Source organism: Ixodes scapularis, unplaced genomic scaffold (genome assembly GCF_016920785.2).
Source record: "Ixodes scapularis isolate PalLabHiFi unplaced genomic scaffold, ASM1692078v2 PGA_scaffold0__279_contigs__length_252992795, whole genome shotgun sequence".
Lineage (NCBI taxonomy): Eukaryota > Metazoa > Arthropoda > Arachnida > Ixodida > Ixodidae > Ixodes > Ixodes scapularis.
The window spans coordinates 137,478,147-137,497,205 of record NW_024609835.1 but is presented as its reverse complement, the minus strand read 5'-3'; the positions used below and the strand labels follow the sequence as shown (position 1 = coordinate 137,497,205).

At 43.5% G+C, this 19,059-nt stretch overlaps 1 pseudogene; it reads left to right on the top strand.

Annotated features, from left to right (window-relative positions):
* LOC120838122 overlaps positions 1-19,059 on the top strand; it is a 105,411-nt pseudogene that overhangs the window by 33,259 nt on the left and 53,093 nt on the right.

Genomic DNA, 19,059 nt, shown 5'->3' with positions numbered 1-19,059 from the left:
AGAATGGTGCTTGAAAGAGTGACGCAGTCGTTTAGGTCACGTCGTCACGTGTGTCGTCGGCGCACACACCAAGGGCACGCTGCCAACATAGTGACGACAATATCGGAACGACGATGTCATTCTAAGCGTTGTTGTGGGCGGTGCTTCATGCGTTCTTTTTTAGCGTAATTTTTAAATCATGAGAAAAAGGCCAGATATTTTGGCTTAATATATAAAAAAGTGATTAGTTGATTCTAATAGTTTTCGGCGTCAATTTTAAAATTTCAACATGAACCCTAGATCAAATAATTAATAAGTTAATTAAGATATATTGCTTAATTCGTCCGGTTACCATGACAATTATCCCCTCGTCTAATGTCCGCCAAGTTCGAGAAGTACACGATGAAGACAGAACTCGTGTAACTCTCGCCCCAATAATTCTTTTTTTATTTTTTTATATTTAGAATTAAACATCCTGTATGTTCCGTGTGATCAATTACTCCTGAGTATTGGAATATATGAAGAAAAAACATTATCAGTGTATCTTTCATACTATATAGCATAATAAACAATGGTTTGCAGAAAACCAAACAAGGAAGGAGGCAAGCAAGTGAATAATTGAAAGCGAAATCAGAACACATGGTGTAAACTCACTTTTTTACGACAACCTGTAATTACTTAACTTCGATCCATTTTCAGATTACTGCGTTATTATTCCATTCAAAATATCTCCTTGATCGATAAAAATAAAATAAGGACATCTTGTACTGTGGTGTAAAGAATGGCGATGCCATTTTTAAATGTTCTTGCAAATTACGATATGTTACGTGCTTTCGTCTTCGTGCGCACGCAAAAAAAAAAAAAAAAAAAGATACGAGTAGAGCCAAGTGCAAGATGATGGACGCGAGGCACTTACAGATACTTGGGTGGAGGATAACCTTGAGCAGCGCAAGGCAGTTCTACGGTGTCGCCATCGCGGGCCACCACTGTCGAACGCACATTGGTGATGCGGGGAGGGACGTTCACTTTCAGGTCTGGAAAAGATCACCAGATATCGGAGACATAAGCAAGAAAGCTTATATTGAAGCGGTCTCGTTAAGGAAGGCTTACGGCCAATCACTTTTTAATAATGTTCGCATGAGCACGAACTGTGGGGAAATAAACTTATTGTCTGCCAAGAACACAGTACTGTCCGAAATAAACTTTGCGGAGACAGAAATAATCTACATCCCATTTTAAAACAAAACATATAGAGCAAAAATAAAAAAAAAGAAAGAGAAGAAATTCTTGACTTGGCATTAGTACATTTCAGTAAACGTGTGTGAGATTGGTTTCATCGCGCTTGCAAACAAAAGCGTGAAGTTCTATTTCAATAAAAGTTTACGGTCACTTTAAGCTACTTCAGCTGCAGTTGTATTGATTCCATTTGGTCACACAGCTAGACACATTGCCATTAAAGGAGGAGAATTAAAGACGTTCGTGCACAAAAGTCAGACAACCAAAACCAACGCTTCACAGCTTACCAGTGACGACTAGTCTACCGTAGGAACTGAGTTTCGTCTCCCCCGTGAGGCGGTGCCAAGTGCGGCAGCGGAAGTCTGCCGAGGCATCGGACGGCTGGACACGACGAACATGAAGCTCGCCGCTTGGAAACACGCTCATGCGACCACCTGGAAAAAACAAATACAGTTTTTTTTGTGCCATAAAAGTTGATTTAGAAAGTTGGTTATATAAAACTGGCAGACGAAGAGAATTAAGAACTTGCCGCGCCGTTTACTTTTTATTTAATTTCGATGGAATAAAAACATTTTATGCTTCGGGCTACATCACACGTCATAGCGTATATAATCCGCCAAAGCCGAGATATATTATCAAGCTAACCTAACAGTGAGTGATATGTCGAGTGAAGCGCAATAGGCTAGAATTTAAAATTTGTAGTCGAGCTTACGTGCTGTAAATCAGTTCCACAGCCAGCGAGATATACAATGAGTAAAATCATATTAAGGCTCCAAGTTAGCTCGCGGTAGCGAAGTCTATTGCAAAGGAGAATATTGCACTATACTTGTACTATTATATATCAGAGCGGAACTTACGCTAGTTACCGAGAGGACAATTGAAACATCACAAAAAGCGCCACATCGAGGTGTTCGTTGTTTTATTCTTCATGTGTCATCGACGGGTTATTTAATTAAGTGATAAGCGTGGATCATGATAATAGAAAGTTTCAGTAGATCGTGTTTTCTGGCCACGCTATTTGTAGCAGGAGCTCGCGCTGCCACTTCGATGAATGCCCTGAAGCGCGAGCCTGTAGCGATAGAGGGCCTTTGAAAACGATCTGCAAAAACTCCCTATTAGGCTTTTAATCTGTGCGTATATTTTCTCTTGCCCTCCAGCTTTTAAATTTACTTTTTTTTCATGTGAATGTAAAAATAGAAAAAAAAAGTTCTGTAATGCATTAAATGCAGTATTTAGGAGCTATTGTTTCGATTGTTTTAAAAGACATTAAATAGTCGTTTTGGATGTAAAGAGTTTTTGTTTGTATTAATTTAGTGGAATCTGAATAGGCGCCTCACGTCACGAGGGAAGGGAGAAGAGAAAGGGAGACAACTGGGGGGAAGGAGAGCGGGCACTGCAGGACGTCGAAAAGAGAGATTGAAAGAGGAAGGGAGAGAAAAAGGAGGAAAAAGAACAGGAGAAGTTGAAATCAAATACTTTACTAGGAGAGTACAGGGCACACGACGAGAATATATCGAAAAAGAAGAAAACGAAGATTCACGGAATCACGCTTGACGGCCGGCAGGGGTACCATCTTCGCATCCGCGACCGCGCATTTCGAAGCGTCGCCTTTAAGTGCTCTGGTGGCCAGAGGAGGCGGGTGGGGGAAAGAGGCGTCGACAAATAAACCACTCCACCAGGGGTTGTTTAGTGCGCAGTCGTCGCACTGTCTAATGCGAATGAGGAGAGTTTCCTGTATTCCCCTAGTAAAGTATTTGCTGAAATGGTGTGTCACGTCACCCAGGAAGGGGAGGGGCAGTGAGTACACCTGAGGGGAATAGGGGAGAGATGAGGAGAGAGGGACAAGGAAAGCGTTGTTTGGAGGTGGGTGGGAAGAGAGGGCAGTGTAAGGAGTAGCGAGGGGAAGGGATGGATGGCTGGGATAGCCCAAAAAGGGGACAGGGGGAGGAAGGAAGAAGGATGGGGAAAGGGAATTCCTGTGTGACGGGACATACATTTCCCCGCAAAATTTATCTGTGAAACTAAATATCGTATAAGTCACGTTCCATCAAATCTCGTGACGTCGATTTCACCCGCTAAATTTAGAGGAAAGCGGTATTTGTGTTTAGGTCACAGAATGTCAATTTTCCCGCTATATTTACCGGAGGAACTAATTTGTTGTATACGTCTCGTGAAGTCAATTTCCCCGCAAAATTTAGTGGGGAAACTGAATTTGTTGTTTAAGTAACACTTAATTTTTTTCCGATAAACCTAGCGGGCCAACTGAATTGACGTAAAGGTCACGTTAGGTCAATCTCCCTGCTAAATTTAGCGGAAAATGCTCGGACAGACGGACTAACAAAAGTTTTGGATCAAAGGGTTCCCTTAAAAGCCTTTCATGTTTAAATAGAATGTCATAAATGTAGCTATACCTAATCTTCATGGCATTGCGCGAGTCATTATACGTGAAAAGTTTATCTTCGTAATTAAACTGTTCACTTCCCGTTCGCTTTTCTCTACCTCAGTAGTGGCTGGGAAAAAGCGCGAAACGAATGTTTACGTAAATTATGCGACATTCACCGACAAACGTAACCGACTACAAATTGCAGACCTCTTGCTCTTTTCTGCAAATCAAAACAGTCTCGTGCTTGCATATCAAATACATAATCACTCTAAACCATGCGAGTAAAAAACGCATCAGACATATTACAGCCTGTAATTATTCTGCAAAACCTATTTATTGCGTCGTGTAGAACCTTTCATCCCTTTAAATTACGTACTACGAGACGACGAAAATTTTCAGGTAAGTCAAGAACGAACATAAAATAGCAGCCCACAATATTTAGAAGGATCGGCATTCTTTGAAAATTGGCAAAAAGTAGCATTTGTAGGTATTGTTTTTTTAAAAATCATCCTTTGTAGTGGCGAATAATACCCAATAAAATTAAGGAAACAAAACAAATCTCGCGCACCGTTTCCAGGTCTTACTTCTGGCTAATCTTTTCCCCTCCAGATGTTAAAGGAGAGTCTTCCAATTTGTGCTAACGACTGCATTTTTGCGCCGTTTCTTCTCGACTCAGAACGGCGCTTCCTCGTTTCTTTCATTCTTATAGAAAGCGCTCGTGCGCAAATGCCGTTCATAATTCGTGTTCGGCCGACCGCGAGTGCTTTATGGGAAGGCTCTTCCAAGCCACGGACTGCCCCGAGTTCTGCGGTTCTCCCACTGTAAGGCCTGCAAATTGCCAATTTCGAGCTCGTTCTTTGGATAAAGCGACCGATTCGGGTAATGTAGAAACTGACTCCAACAGTTTCCATTTTCCTTCCATTTGTGGTTTTGCCAAGCGTATTCTACGAAAAGAAAAGCTGCATGTAAAAAAAAATTGTTAGAGTGGAGCGGCATCTATGGGGAAGTATGCATTTTTTAATTACGACGCTAGAAGTAGCACAAGCATACGGAGTGTACATATTATTCAAACAGTTCACTTCTGCGGGCTGCCATTTTTGTTTCTGGGGCTTTGAAACACATCTAAACACGCGTAGTACGCGTTTCAAATATATTTTTTATTCTTACATTTTATTGCGAATTAGCAGGCGCCGCACATGTCTCCCAAACCCAGTGGCTGGAGAGTCATGATCGGCTGGACACGTGCATGCCCCCTGCAACTGTAACAGTTAAAAACTTTTATTTATTTATTTATTTATTTACAGCGCTTAGCAACAGCCAGAAACCTAGAATGGTAGGGGGTCATCGTTTTACTAATGAGTCAGAATTCACCCCAAGGCTAGAAGGCACGCGCATACATCTATACGAACTAATAACATGAGGTAACGACCATTTTCCTGCGCTTGTTTGGGTGTGTGAAAAATAACGCACACGAAGGAACATGATAAACCCGGTGATGCTCTGCGTTAAGCGCAGTTTGATTACCCCCAACAGCTCGTAGCGTATTACAGTAATTAGGACCGGTTGCACCAACGCCGCTCGCGCACGTTGGAGCTTAGCCGGAAACTTAAGCTGAGTTTCGGTTTCGTTTTGTTGCATCAAAATCGCTTATCGCTAAACCTAGCACTAAACCACGCCTATCGTGAGCTCTCAACATTGGGTGCTTTGCTTTTGGTTTCACCACTCAATCTATAGAAATAGCAACGAAGAACCAAAGTCCTTTATGGTTAGCATATTTGGACATCAAGGGAGCGTACGATAATGTGAGCCAGAAAAAATTTGAGTCACCGGAAGGGGTATAATTTAGATACGAAGTTTGTTAAGTTTCTTCAGCAGGTGTACACAGACAATAAGGCAGTTATAACATGGGATGCAGGAACTACACAACCTACAGCAATAAAAATAGGACTCAGGCAGGGCTGTCCACTGTCACCCCTGCTCTTCATCATACATCTCAGTTAATGGAAACGAAATTAAAGCAGTGAAACTTAGGTTTTGATGTGAGTTATATGGAAGGAGGGAGAAATGTAATACAGATAATACCAGGACTGATGTATGCGGATGACATAGTACTCATGGCTGATAACCCGGAAACATTACAGGAACTAGTTGGAATATGTGGAGAGAAAGGGGACACCTTGGGCATGAGTTTTCATAGCGACAAGTCTGGAGTAGTGATGTTTAACGACGAAATGAGGGAACCCCTGAGGATACAAAGCATTGCAATTGACCATGTAGGAAAATACAAATATCTGGGAGTCTGGCTCAACGGGGGAAGGAAATATCTAGAGAAACATGAGGAGAATATAATTAGAAAGGGGAAAAGAAATTAATCTATTTTGAAACTCAAGGCACTATGGAACTATAATGGATATTAAGTGGTCAGAGGTATATGGAAAGGAGCGATGGTACCAGGACTGTTTTTCGGCAATGCAGCACTGTGCATAAATTCAGAGATTCAATTAGAATTAGAAATTCGTCAAAACAGCGTAGGTATATTGGCACTGGGAGAACATAGAAACACACCAAATGAGGGAGTACAGGAAGACGTGGGATGGTCGTCTTTTGAGAGCAGGGAGTCAATTAGTGAGTTGAAATTTGAACAAAGGTTGACCGACACGTATGATACGCGGTGGACACGGAAGGTATACAAGTATTTATACATCAAAAGTTTCAATACAAAATGGACAAACCGAACCGAATCTTACATTTAAATACCTACACACTAGTGATGGGGCTGAACAGACTACTTCAGTAAAAAAGGGCGTGAAAAAGGCAGAGAGAAAAAAAGTGGGAGGGAAGAATGCGGGAGAAATCAGCTCTAACAGTGTGCAGGTCACGAAAACAGGACATAAGAAAGGAAAATATGTTTGACAATTCACTGGGAAGTTTTTTTGCTGTTCGAGGCAAGAGAGAGAGAGTTTTGAGGACGAGGACGTATAGGGCTGTTCGAGGACGTATAGGGCTAAATTTCAGGAAACAGACACATTATGTGCCGCCCGCCAAAATGATAACGAAACACTAGAGCCCTTGGTTTTGAAGTGCATGGGGCTTCGCCCTACCCTCCCTGAAGGGGTAACGTATTTGGACGGGGCCCTGGGTTTTACTGGAGACGGTAGAAGAACGGAATAGAAAAGGATTAAAGTGACAAGATGCGATTAGAGGATTGGTGGAAATTATCTAGGTAAAATTGAATGATGAACAGCTATCACAGCTGGGGATAGGCAGGAGAGAGGAAAATTGCGACTCTCCCCCGCGTGGCTCCGGCCCAAAGTCTCAACCCTGTCTCCCGTAAGTCCCGTGCTGGGATGACGCCGACAAGGTTTGACCAGAGGGGAATTGGCGACCCCCTCGCCGGTGGGAAGAGGCAGGGGGGTGGTGTTTTTAGTTTTAGAGCGCAGCTCTTAGGGGCCCGTTCCCGGCTTGAGCGGCGTCGGCGTAACCAAGGTCACCCCAAGGTCACGCGACCCCCAAGGCCATCCTAAGGTCACGTGACCCCCCCTCCGAGGTCACGTGACCTCCTCCGAAGTCAAGTGACACAGCCCCCGAGGTCACGTGACCACCCCTCAGGGGAAGTCATCGTCACTGATGACGTCACCGGCATCCGCATCGTCATCGTCATCATCACTGATGACGTCATCAGCGACGTCACTGGTGACGTTACCGGCATCCGCATCGTCAGCGTCATCATCACGGATGACGTCATCAGTGTCGTCACTGATGACGTCACCGACATTCGCATCGTCATCGTCATCATCGCTGATGACGTCATCGGAGTCCGCATCGTCATCGTCACTGATGACGTCATCAGTGACGTCACTGATGACATCATCGGCATCGTCACGTGACCCCCAAGGTCACGTGACCCCCTCCCAGGTCACTTCCCCCCCCCCCCCCAGCACCCTTCCCTCCTCCTCCTCAGGAGCTGCGCTCTACTTCGGTGTTACAGGAGTTGTAAACGGCTTTCACTTTTTTCTTGCCCGAACCCCCGGAGGTCCACATGGTGACATCCCACAATGCCTGGTGATAGGTAGGGGGAGAACATTGGTCTTAGAAGGGCAAAAGGAATCATATAAAGTTTTTGTCTTTTTTGACTCAGATTAGGTGGTGCAAGCTACAGCCTGTTATAAAGGGTATAGCCATTAACATTCATCCATCGGTTGTTTTTGGTGTCGTATTTCAGACATGGCGACTGCTTTGTGGCGGTTGACGCGGTGGTCGAAAGTGGCTGTAGAAAGAGTTTTAAGCCTACAGCAGTACGACACTCTCGACAATATGACCTTCGATAGTGACAAGGATGCAAAATATTGTCGTGTAAAGTCTCTATAGACCCCTGTTTTCAAGGTGGCTCTACACTCTAAGTGCGTGTTAGCCCTAACCGGGGAAGGTACGCAGCTGTATGGCTCATGTCAGTGTTCCCGTTGATTTGTTTATCAACATGCTCATTCGTATGTACTTACTTAAGCATATCTGTAACGTATTGCTATTTAAAACCTTGTTTACTTTTACTTTCAACGCATATCTCTTATTCTGATCGGCGAGGCGGCAGTGCATGCTCCCGGCAATCAGCAGATTGTCGACACATCTTCCGCTCTCATCAGATGTGTCGGTCAGTGCCGGCGCAGTGTAACTGCTCTTGTTTCTTGCTCGCGGACCAAGAGAAAAATAAATAATGGGAGACAAATGGACAGAGGGTATCCATAAGCGGTCTAACTTGTTAAAGCTGAGGTTCATTTATGTGCTCGTTGGTTGGATCAGCTGCGTCCTGCTGCGACCGGCCGCTCGTGCTGGAGCAGCTGGCGGACGTACACGAACAACGACGGTACCGCATCGTTCTTCGAAGACGCGTGTTTCGGGGAGAAATTCGCAGCAGTCAGCAGCCGCAGATTCCGTGCGTAGGTGTCTGGCGTAAAGTTCTGTGAGCAGAGCTTCGCGTTGGAGCTCGGAGTTCACGGTCTTCAGAAGTCTATCCGGCGAATGGCACCTACCCACACCTTGTGCCTCTTCCGGTTTCTTCGGAACTGGTGGAACCGCAGCTCCGGGTTGCGCACCGGATAGTTGGTGCAACCCACAGCACTACAAGTTGTGCTCGGCATTGCCCAACGCAAGTCCGGCGAGTCTCTCCGACTCCACGACACGCTCGTGAGCGAGCAGCACCGCTTCGTTCTTTTTCTCACGGTCGCGGAAGCTATGCGGGAGTGAAATGAACTGGCAGAACGCAAATAAAAATAGGGTAACAGAAGATAACGCCGTAAGCACCTCTTGCCGTCAGCAGAATCGCAGAATGCCACGGGAAACGAAGCGTCCGCGGCGTCCGTACGAGAGTGTAGGACGACACTTATGTCATTGCTTAGTGTTGCTTCACTAGCTCACCCGGTGCCAGCGTTGCCCACCCGCTGTCGGGTCGCTAACACAGCCGGTAGAATATTTCTAATATTGGTTTTAATCGGAAATCCGGCGTCGGTTTGACGTGATATTTCGGGTATGACTATATTTTGACTTCTAAAGCGATATCGGCTATTTCTATAAGGTCGACTTTTTGAGTGGAGTTGCCCTTTAAAGGAGGGTGTCGAACCAAAATGTTTTTTGTTCCGGTTTTCGTTCCGTTTCAGGGAAAACGGTTCAGCTACGGTTCAACTCCGGAGTGAAAAAATAAATGTTGAAACTAGTTCGAACCGGTTCGTGCTCATATGCTACACGTACGATTGACGACACCAAAAGATAAACTATGCATGTTTTATAAAGGTGTTACATATAAAAAATAAAGGCTCACATTACTGTGTAGAACCAAGGAGTAACTGCTGGGGCTACTCGGGGCGTGGGTGAAAGCGCAGTTCAATGTCAGGCGGCTGACCCAAGGAGCAGAACGTCGTCAAGCATATCCGGAAAAAGACAGCACCTCTGAGACGATAAAATAAACTTCAGTGCAGAACAGGCTCGCTCCACGCTAACCTAGGTCGCAGTCACTCCCAGGGATACTTGCGCCAATGCGTAGAGTTCTAGATGGCGTTCCCTCCTCTCCTCCCAAAACTGCCACATGTCAGCGTCCCTTGAAAGCCGCGGCTCCTTGTCTAGCATTTTCAGGAGGAATGCTATATCAAGTGGGCTACTGGAATCTCGAACGTGCACGCCAGCCTCAACCTTTCTTTCATTGGGGAGCGCTTTCAGGGCGTTTTCCGGAACTTCTGAAGCCGCCGCAGTTTCAGAAGACAGGGTAGAATCTTGCTCACATTGCAGAGCTATAATCCGCCTGCAAGTCTTTGTCAAATGCAACGTGGCCCGGTACTTTTGCTCAGGGGTGAGAAGAAGGCTGTAGAGGGGATCCATATACACTGTTGCACAAAGACATAAGTGTAAACAAGTTGTCGCTACCTCTTTTTCGTTGACTGGACCAAGGCCTTTGCTAACGGCGATTATATCTTGAAAGTGTCCATGTAGTATCCCAGCCATGCTCCGTAGAAATCTCCTCCAGTGAGCTGTTCCTTCTGCAATGTTTTTGTCGCCACTCCTGCCGGGAGAAGCGATACTGCGAGCATTTCGACTTCCGCCCATACGTCTTCAGTCCACATGAAGCTATCCTCTTTTGAGAGGAACCATCCAGCGAAGCCTCTCAGTTCAAGTATCCTGGTGAGCATATGCAGCGTGGACATCCACCGCGTTGGACAATCAAGCACTGGTCTCGTTAACCCTAGCTTTCTGATTAGGGACATCACAGATTGGACACCTAGCCTCTTAACAAGCGCACGGCTTTCATCAACAATTTGCCCGCAGCCTGAGCTTTTCAAGGCGTCACTAACTGCCAGATGCAGCGCATGAGCGGCGAACCTCATCCCTTATACCCTCCGGGAAGTCAAGTTTGGTGTGACACGTTGCGACGTCTACCTCAAAATATTTGGAACACTGAGAAGGCCCTTTTGCCAGCCTGCTTGCTCGAGGGGCTCTTCACGCGTCAATTTGAAGGTGTTGATTCGTGCGTTTTTGATATTTTATTTTTAACATTGCAATCGGATGTCGCAGAAGACGAAACATCGAAGCTGTAGGCACTGTTGCGTACCGGACTGTCGCAACCCCGGTAGCTTAGCAGGCGTGAAGCTCTGCAGGTTCCCGTCGAAGCCGTGGAAAATACAACGCCGTCGGAGATGAATAAATGCCGTAAAACATGTAAAAGAAGAATTCCGTTCACATTGCGTGGCTTGAGGTGGATTTTTAAATGCGCTATTTGACTCGATATTTGGAACTAATGCGCACGAAGCCCGGCGTTGTTCGAACCGAGTCAGATCAGTCCTTTGACACTCTCACTACTCTCTGCTCCGCCGACACATCTTGATCGAACGACGCTTTGTGGACGTTTGATCGTAGTTACCGAAAACCGAAGCGAACTAACGTTTTCTCCACTTCGCCGATTGCAGAACGGACTGTCGTTTGCGCCTTTAGCATGATCGCGAAGCTGCACACGATGGTTGCTCTATTTCGACCCGTGTCTGTGCGGTTCTAACATCGTCCCCGGAAATGCTGAATACCACACGCGAGGTACAGTTTGCTATACAGTTTGTGTTCTGTACCTCGCGTGTGGTATTCAGCATTCCCCTAACATGTGGTAGAAGGTACGTGGGACAGACAGGAAGATGCATAAATGAGAGGCTACGTAAACATGGCTTGTTTATGAGGTCGATGGTAGGGGGACATTTGCTTCTGCACTGTCAATCTTGTACTTGTTCTCCTAATCTGGCCAGCACCGCCATCATAGGTCGATATAAGGAAAAACTATCCAGATAAATTTACGAGGCGTATATCATACAAGGTCTGGGGAGCTCTGCATGAGCCATCCTTCTGTCACTTTATCTGAAGAGGAAGTTTTGTTTTTAAACGCCTCGATGCGCCAAAACCATTGCCCCGCACCCTAGAGTTCTCGTGCCATGAGCACGTGCCTGTTGGTTATATGTCTTCTTTCGTCTCTTCTGGATAAAATATTGAGTTGTGAGTTCAGCGTCTTTCCTGCCTCCTGTATTCTTCTACAGTTTCCTCACTTTGTTCGCTGACCTTAACCATGTTGAAAATTGTTGTGAACGTAGATCGAGAAATATTTCGATGGAGTTGTCAAAACTCGGGAAGACGAGTCAGGCATTGTCGTGTAAGCTATATACATTTTATGCCGTTTCACACGAGTGAAGCCATAAAATTATTCAGGGTGTGAGCCACGGCATTGCATTTGTCCCACGAGGTGTCACTGCCTTTCTAGATATTACGTTATTTGAAGCATAAGGTAATTTCGTTTAGGTTTGTCGATGCCAGTTTCCGTCGCTCGGCCTTCAGTTGGGGCACCGGCGGAGGCGGGGGGGGGGGGGGGGGGGGAGGAGTATTTAGTATAAAGTGCGCCAAAAAGGTCAGTATTAGCCACAAATGTCTCATTTAGCATTGATGAAAAAAACTGTTCACCTATGTTTTTCTAACTATTCATCTATGTTTTATACAAACTATTCATCTATGTTTTTATACGAGAACGTACAGTGAATTAAGTCTCTCGAATTAAAATACAACTATTTACTGCATGCAAGTTAGGGCCCTATCCTGCTTTCATATTTAATGTATGACTCTTGCCGCGCATTATAGTGGATGTAGGCAGAATTTAGTTTCACTGATCACATCAGCCTCCGGAAGGATTAAGTGTCGCAATCGAACACCTACATCGAGCGCTTACCACATGAAACCTCTATCATTAAAGTTTTGTGCTTGGCAGACAATTAGGTATTATACCTTATACGTGGAGTGGCGGTAATGTTAAGCCATATCTCTCTTCGTTTAGCTGAGTGTCCGAAGGCACACGAACCAAATTTCCAGATGAATAAAAATGGACACATTAATATTGGGAAACGTTTGAATAAACCGGTAGCGAAAATAAAGACAACCCCAAACCACTCAGTTACGAGCTGATTAGGATAGCCGCTACACTACACCTGCGTGCTCATCTGGAATTATCTTTCAACTGTAATGCAGCTGAGGGTAAGTAGTGAGAGGTGATATTAGGGAATTTGATGAAGACTTATACACTGGGCAAAGCAACTGGCCTTGTGTGGCGTTTTCGATTTTCAGTAACCACCTCTAGCTTGTTCCGCTATGTATTGTGCGAATTAGGCGTAGTTAAGGCAAAACGACATGATTTGTGAGAGTCAAGAGATCATGTGAGTTTGATGAAAGCACATGTTTTTGTATTTATGACGATCTCTTAAATCATACCACAAAACGATATAAATAATAATTCTACCAGCATTTCAATCTTAAAAACAACAGTTTAAAGATAAAAAAAAAATAAAAAGGTAGCGGGAAGCACATGCTGAAACCGGAGCATCACTTTTTGAAGTATCTTATTCTTAAAGTTGTTGATGTGTATTGTCATTAATTATCACAAATTTAATGTAAATAGTCTTCACTCTATCGAAAGTAAGTATCCTAATATCGACAAAAAGGAACGTTGATAGTATGAAATGAACGCAGTGGAAGTTTGCAGCCGGCGAGTGCTCAACCACAACACGGGCATCAATGCCAACCAAGGAAGAGTCCTTATACCTCATTTCAAAATTTTTCAGCTTTTTCTGTTGCATACTATTTCGAACTCAGTCTAAAATTGTTCTGTTTATATAAGATGTAAAGCTACCCTTCGCAAGAAATTTTAATCATTTTTATTTATTATTGGAGACACCTTTAGTACCGTAGAAAACAAGCCCCAAAAATTGGAAGCATTAATTATGACTTAACACCATAAAAGGAGACTATAAAAAAATATTGACTTTATTATGCCAAAAATTTTGTAAAATCCCGAAAAGATTTTATTCTGAAGTTTGGTGCATTTCTGCTGGAGCTAAAGAGAAGCTGAAAAGGTTCTGAAAAAAAAAAAAGAAAAAAGAACGTGTTGAAAGTAAATTCTAGAGTTTTTTTATCCCGTGAATCTGTATATTACGTTCGTTTCTTCCAAAGTTAAAACTAAACGTGAGAAAACACGAAGAACCTCTGACCAGTGTTTACGTCATACCCAAATCTTTTGATCGCCAAGCGCGTGTCTCTATTAAGAACAAAGAGTGCAATTGCAAGCTTGCCCGGTATATTCCCCCACACTGAGACCAGTCGTAACGTCTTTATCTGACCTCTGTGAAAATAAAAAGAGCGCCCGTGCATAGCTTTGATAGGCGCTGAACATGCGCGAGAGCGGAATTTCCGAAAGCTCCTAATATGACATCACGCTCCGGGAAAGAGGGGCTTCAGCGATACTTTGAAAATTATTTGCTATAGCCTCCGTGCACCAAATACCAAAATTAACCTCGATATTCGTTGTCGCATTTTTATACCAATCGATTCCATATTACATTTTATAAAAAATAATGTGAACGTAAAGGTTTTTTTTTTTACTTAATGGATTATGTAAAACGTCGTCGAACCGAACAGTGCCAGAACAGCCATTTTCACCCACTTTCACGATTTGTAAAAAAAAAAAAGACATGTATAAAATACTGAGAGATATTATCTGCAGAGATGCGCCAATTAAGTATTTTTCTTTTTATCGTAAAAGTTTAAACGGAGAGCGGTTCTCATGTAGGAATGTCTTGAAAACCTCAAAAATCTACATGTATCCTCTAGGCCTTTGGAGGTAGAGGTACTATGCCCTCTAAAGTGTTTTTTCTCCAAATACAGAACCGCTTCAGTTTATTTTTTTAAAAAACAACCAAAAATGATTATATCTACCATTTCTTTATGCAAAGCTGAAGAGAAGGTGAAATTGTTTGCGATAGTAAGGCTCAGCAAGTAGTGTAAAAAAATCAATTTCAATATCGATATCGAATATATTACAGCCTCCCGCGAAAAAACGGCAACTATTTTTAACGCAAAATACTGAGACTTAGAAAAATATAAGAAGTTTTTAGTCTAGAAATATATGCTATTCTGTTTTTCGTAATTTGGTTTACAGGCGACAAAAACGCACAATATATTTTTATTAAAAAACTGGTTCTTGAATTTGAGTGATTCATTATTTAAACACTTTAAATCAACCGCGGGTATCTAGTCAAAAGACGAACAAAAACTGCCCATTTTATTAATGTTTCTAGACTGTCTAGAAATTTAAGCATTGCAGCGATGATTTTATTCGTCTGGATTTTTTATCTTTGATCAGCAGGGGCGGTTAACTGGCAGAGCATGCGTTTTATCAAGTCCTGGTGCACTGACCGTAAGTTGTCTTATTACGTTTATCATAGGAGTTCCCGTCAGTTTCGAACGAAATTCCCAAGCACCTATAACTGAATGCACATTGCTAAATATAAATTAAGAAAAAATCTTTCAACGAATTTAGTAAATAAATGTAGGTATAAAAGTAGCTACGAATTTATTATGAAAAGAATTCGCGATGCTCGTGTTCAAGAAAGCGATCAGCTCGAAGACTTTATTATTAATTTTAATCCCATTCATACGTGCGCTTGGTCGATACTTGTACTTGCGCTGAGTCTGGCCACCCTGTAATATTTATTAAAATATGCGCGTATCTGTTCTTTAGAGGGAACACAAAAAAAAACTCATAATAAAACTCATTTACAAAAAAAGGAAGAAAAATACAGCTTTATATTGTCAACCGAATTAATTTTGCGCCGGTAATTTTCGTTTTGAAAAATCGCTTTCGTCCAGACCCTTGGGGCAGTTTTCTTGATTACCTTTCGTTAAAATTATTTCTTACCGAGTTTCAATAGTGAGACTAATATATGAGTAATAAACGTTATTTTTTGGTTCCCCGTGCGGTTTCTGGACAGGTTTTGATTTGCACCTACAATCTCGGCTGGCTCAAAGAGCAGCTCTCTTAGAAGGACGCAATTTTAAACTTTAAAACTACGGACGCCTTTCGCGCACTTTTTCATAATTTGCGTTCTCTGAAACTAGCTGGAGAAGCATTAGGCGCTGCGTATCGTGTTTAATAGCGTGGATATGTTTCTGTAACTACGCAACTCTCGGGTTTTCCTTTTCTTTTTTTAACCTTAAGCGGCTTACGCGGAGCGCGCTCCATCTTTTCCTCTTTTCCTCGCAGAAAAGTTGAAAAGACTCGTTGAAAGAATCATATTTAGTGCTCCGGAATGTGGCATTAAACATCACGCTTCACCAAATTACATCGTGTTCAGTGTACTGCAGGCAAATAAACTAAGAGAGAGAGAGAGGGGGGGGGGAGGAGGAGATGAGATTACGCGGAGATGCCACAGCACCGATCATTGATTGACAGGATGTATGGAAAAGACATGAAGGGTAGCTGCCTTTGGTCTCTAACCGCTCTGTCTCCCTCAAATCGGAGCGATCAAGAGCGTCGTCTGCAGGGTGGTCGTCTGCTTCCAGCTCACCGTTTCGCATTGAAACGGTGCGGAACGGTGGCATTCATTCGAATGAATTTGAACAGTAGGTAGGGATAAGGTCAGTTATATTCCGTTTCACTTTAGGGAAGACTGCAGTCCCGCTAACTCGCTGAAGCCAAACAAGCGTCGCACAAAGTGCATCGTCAAGGCGCCCGTTGTCTTTGCTGGTTTGCTCTCCACGACGAAACCAATCACGCAGAGAAACAAGAAAAACGCACAATTCCAGTTCCCGCATTGTGCGTGATTAATTAAATCGGTGATGGGCAAAAACACAAACAAAAAAAAAACGCACAAGGACGATGATTGCCGTGACGATGCACTTTTGGAGCTGCTTATTTGGCTCCATGGGATTGTAGCATAGCCTGCGGTTGGAATTTAAGGTCGTCTGCTCCTTGCGCAGGAGTTGCGGTGACGTCAGAACAACACCGAGCTCTGATTGGATGTGATTAAAAAAAAGAGCGGGTAGACCTTAGTCCTAGATGCCTTGAGGTATACCCACTATTTTTCTCCATGAGCCAATAGGAGCTCGGCGTTCTCACATCATCGCAATCCCTGCGCAAGACGCAGACGAACTTGCGCTCCACGTCGACTTTGTGCCTACCCCCTGTACTTCCAATAAAAGCTCAGCGCTCTGATCTCTGCGGGCGATCGCATCTCCTTCTCTCCTTCGATTTCTCTCAGCATTGAAGTACAATTTTGTAAGCCGATACAGTTTTCGGGTTTTCGTCACTCGTCGAGGTTTGTTTTTGCGTGTTGGGGACAAACCGAAGTACGGGCAATTTCAGGTTATACTCGACATAAAATTTAAAGAATCCTTCGTCTTCTTACGAAATATTTCGTGCTATCTTACGCTTAACAGGAAAAAAAAATGTTTATGCCGCGTGACTATCTCTCGTTCACCTTTCAGCTGAGACCAGAAGCTCCGCCTTCAGCGTGAGCTTTCTGCCCTTGTTAACACAAGTGTGAACCCGCAGTCAAGCACAACCTAAGCACCGTGGAAGCCAGCGAGCTCGCGCTGAAGGCGGACCTTCTATTCTCAGCTAAAGGAAACGTGGTATAGCATTGGTCGCACCACTGAATTAAATCAAAATACCAGAAAATATTATAAACGTAAGAAAAAAAAGTCGAATTCGTTACAAGTATCTTGAGCTCTGACGACGTGAGAGACACAACCATTGATTAACTTTCATTAAAGACTTCAATCGAAAACAAAAATGGCCGTGCTTTTTACTTCTCCACTTCGCACTTCCAGTACGAATCGCACGCCATTCCAATATCCCAGTAAAATCATTAATTGTTTTATTCTTTTAGATTAGAGATGGTGGTTGGGGTTTATCGTGCTTTGTGCCGCGTGTTTGCCTCTTTGTTATCAGTCAATGCTATTTATGCATATGCTGCGCAGAGTAATTAAAATATTCGATTTGACCACTTCTGTTGCTTTTTGTTCAAGTTTACGTGTGCTGAGTTTTCCAGACATTTAATAATTTAACGAATATTTCAGTGTGAAAGCACAAATTAGGGGGGAGGGGGGGGGGGAGGTTGCACGCGTAATAAGCTTGAGTGCATAATACATCTCAGCTAAGGTTAGAGGGTCACTTCAGACCCCCTGGAGATTGTTAACATGCCTCCGAAATCTGCTCCAGGCCCTCTCTCCGCCATAAGCTCCGCCAATTCGCGGCATCCCAGCCGGGTTCAAGACCTCCAACTGAGAATTGCCTCGACGACAGCATATACTATTTGCCATATTTCCTTAGCTTGAGTGCAATTAGTGCTAATGGTAGCTTCGCAAGAGACACCCGCGTCTTTGCAAATTCAACACAGAATGCAAAAAAAGAAAAACGAACCAGTGGTGATGACTTCCGTTTTCTGTGCGAGCTTGTGTTCCCAAGAGACGACGACGACGTCTTCTTTCACGAAGGACGGGACATGACAGCGGAGGACAGCCGTGTTTCCCGCGATGGTGAACTCGTCGTAGACTTGCACTTCGTAGTATTGCTCCACAACTGGCAGAGGGAAAGAAGGCGTCCATGAGGGTAGAATTTAGGTTTTGTGGTGCGCGAGAATAAGCGAATTTGTTTGAGCGAAGAGCTTTGAAGTGAATGCCTACTACCTAGTGGCAAGTTTCAAAAAATCTTACGTAGCAATCATGCAATATGAGAAGTTTGAACAACTCTCGCTACCTATGACTTCCCAAAAAAATATGAAGGTGGCTACGTCGAAGGCATTATAAGAGCTCTCATGTCGCGGGCCTTCTTGTCAAACACCATCTTAGTTCTTTTCACGTTAATATCCCTTCTTTTATCCTGGTTAATATTCGTGAGAAGACTCGTTAATTTTTATCTGGTAGGCACAATTTGTGCGTTTATCTTTTTTTAGAATTTATGACAATTTGCGCCGCTTATTTTAGTTTATTGTAACGCTGAACCGGTTTATGAATACGGCAACAGTTGAGGCCCATCGAAACTATTGCAGAGACTGAAAGCTCAAAAGACGCAGGGCGCAGCCTATGATATTCATATTCCTTGCTTCGGAATTCGTTTTTCAGTGTTTACATCAGTAAACGTCGCAATCTCATGGACCGAGGAGCGATAATGAGATACTTGCTACTGGCCACACCCTTCGTTTTTTAAGCTGTCACTAACTTCAGAGAGGTGGGGATACGGAGTCGTTTTTATTTATATGATTATTTATTTATTGATACTGTCATCTCTTAATTGATTTTGACAAATATAGGTGAAATTAGGCAAGCAAAAACATTCATATCCGCGCAATCACACAAGGAAAAATAAACGTTCGCTAGCAGAGATAGCTTGGGCATAGAAGGGATTGAATTGGCTCACACCATACAACCCTTGAAATGGAACAAGTATAACTGCAGCACAACAAGCAAAACTGAACACATAACGCGTGATCAGTCAAATATTCTATTGCTTTTCGTTCCATTTTATTATTATTCTGTCGCTCTTTATCCCCCCTGAGAATTTCGCGTGAGCCCTACAGCAACAAAAACTCGTATTTTCGTCTACCTGGCCCCGCGATATTTGA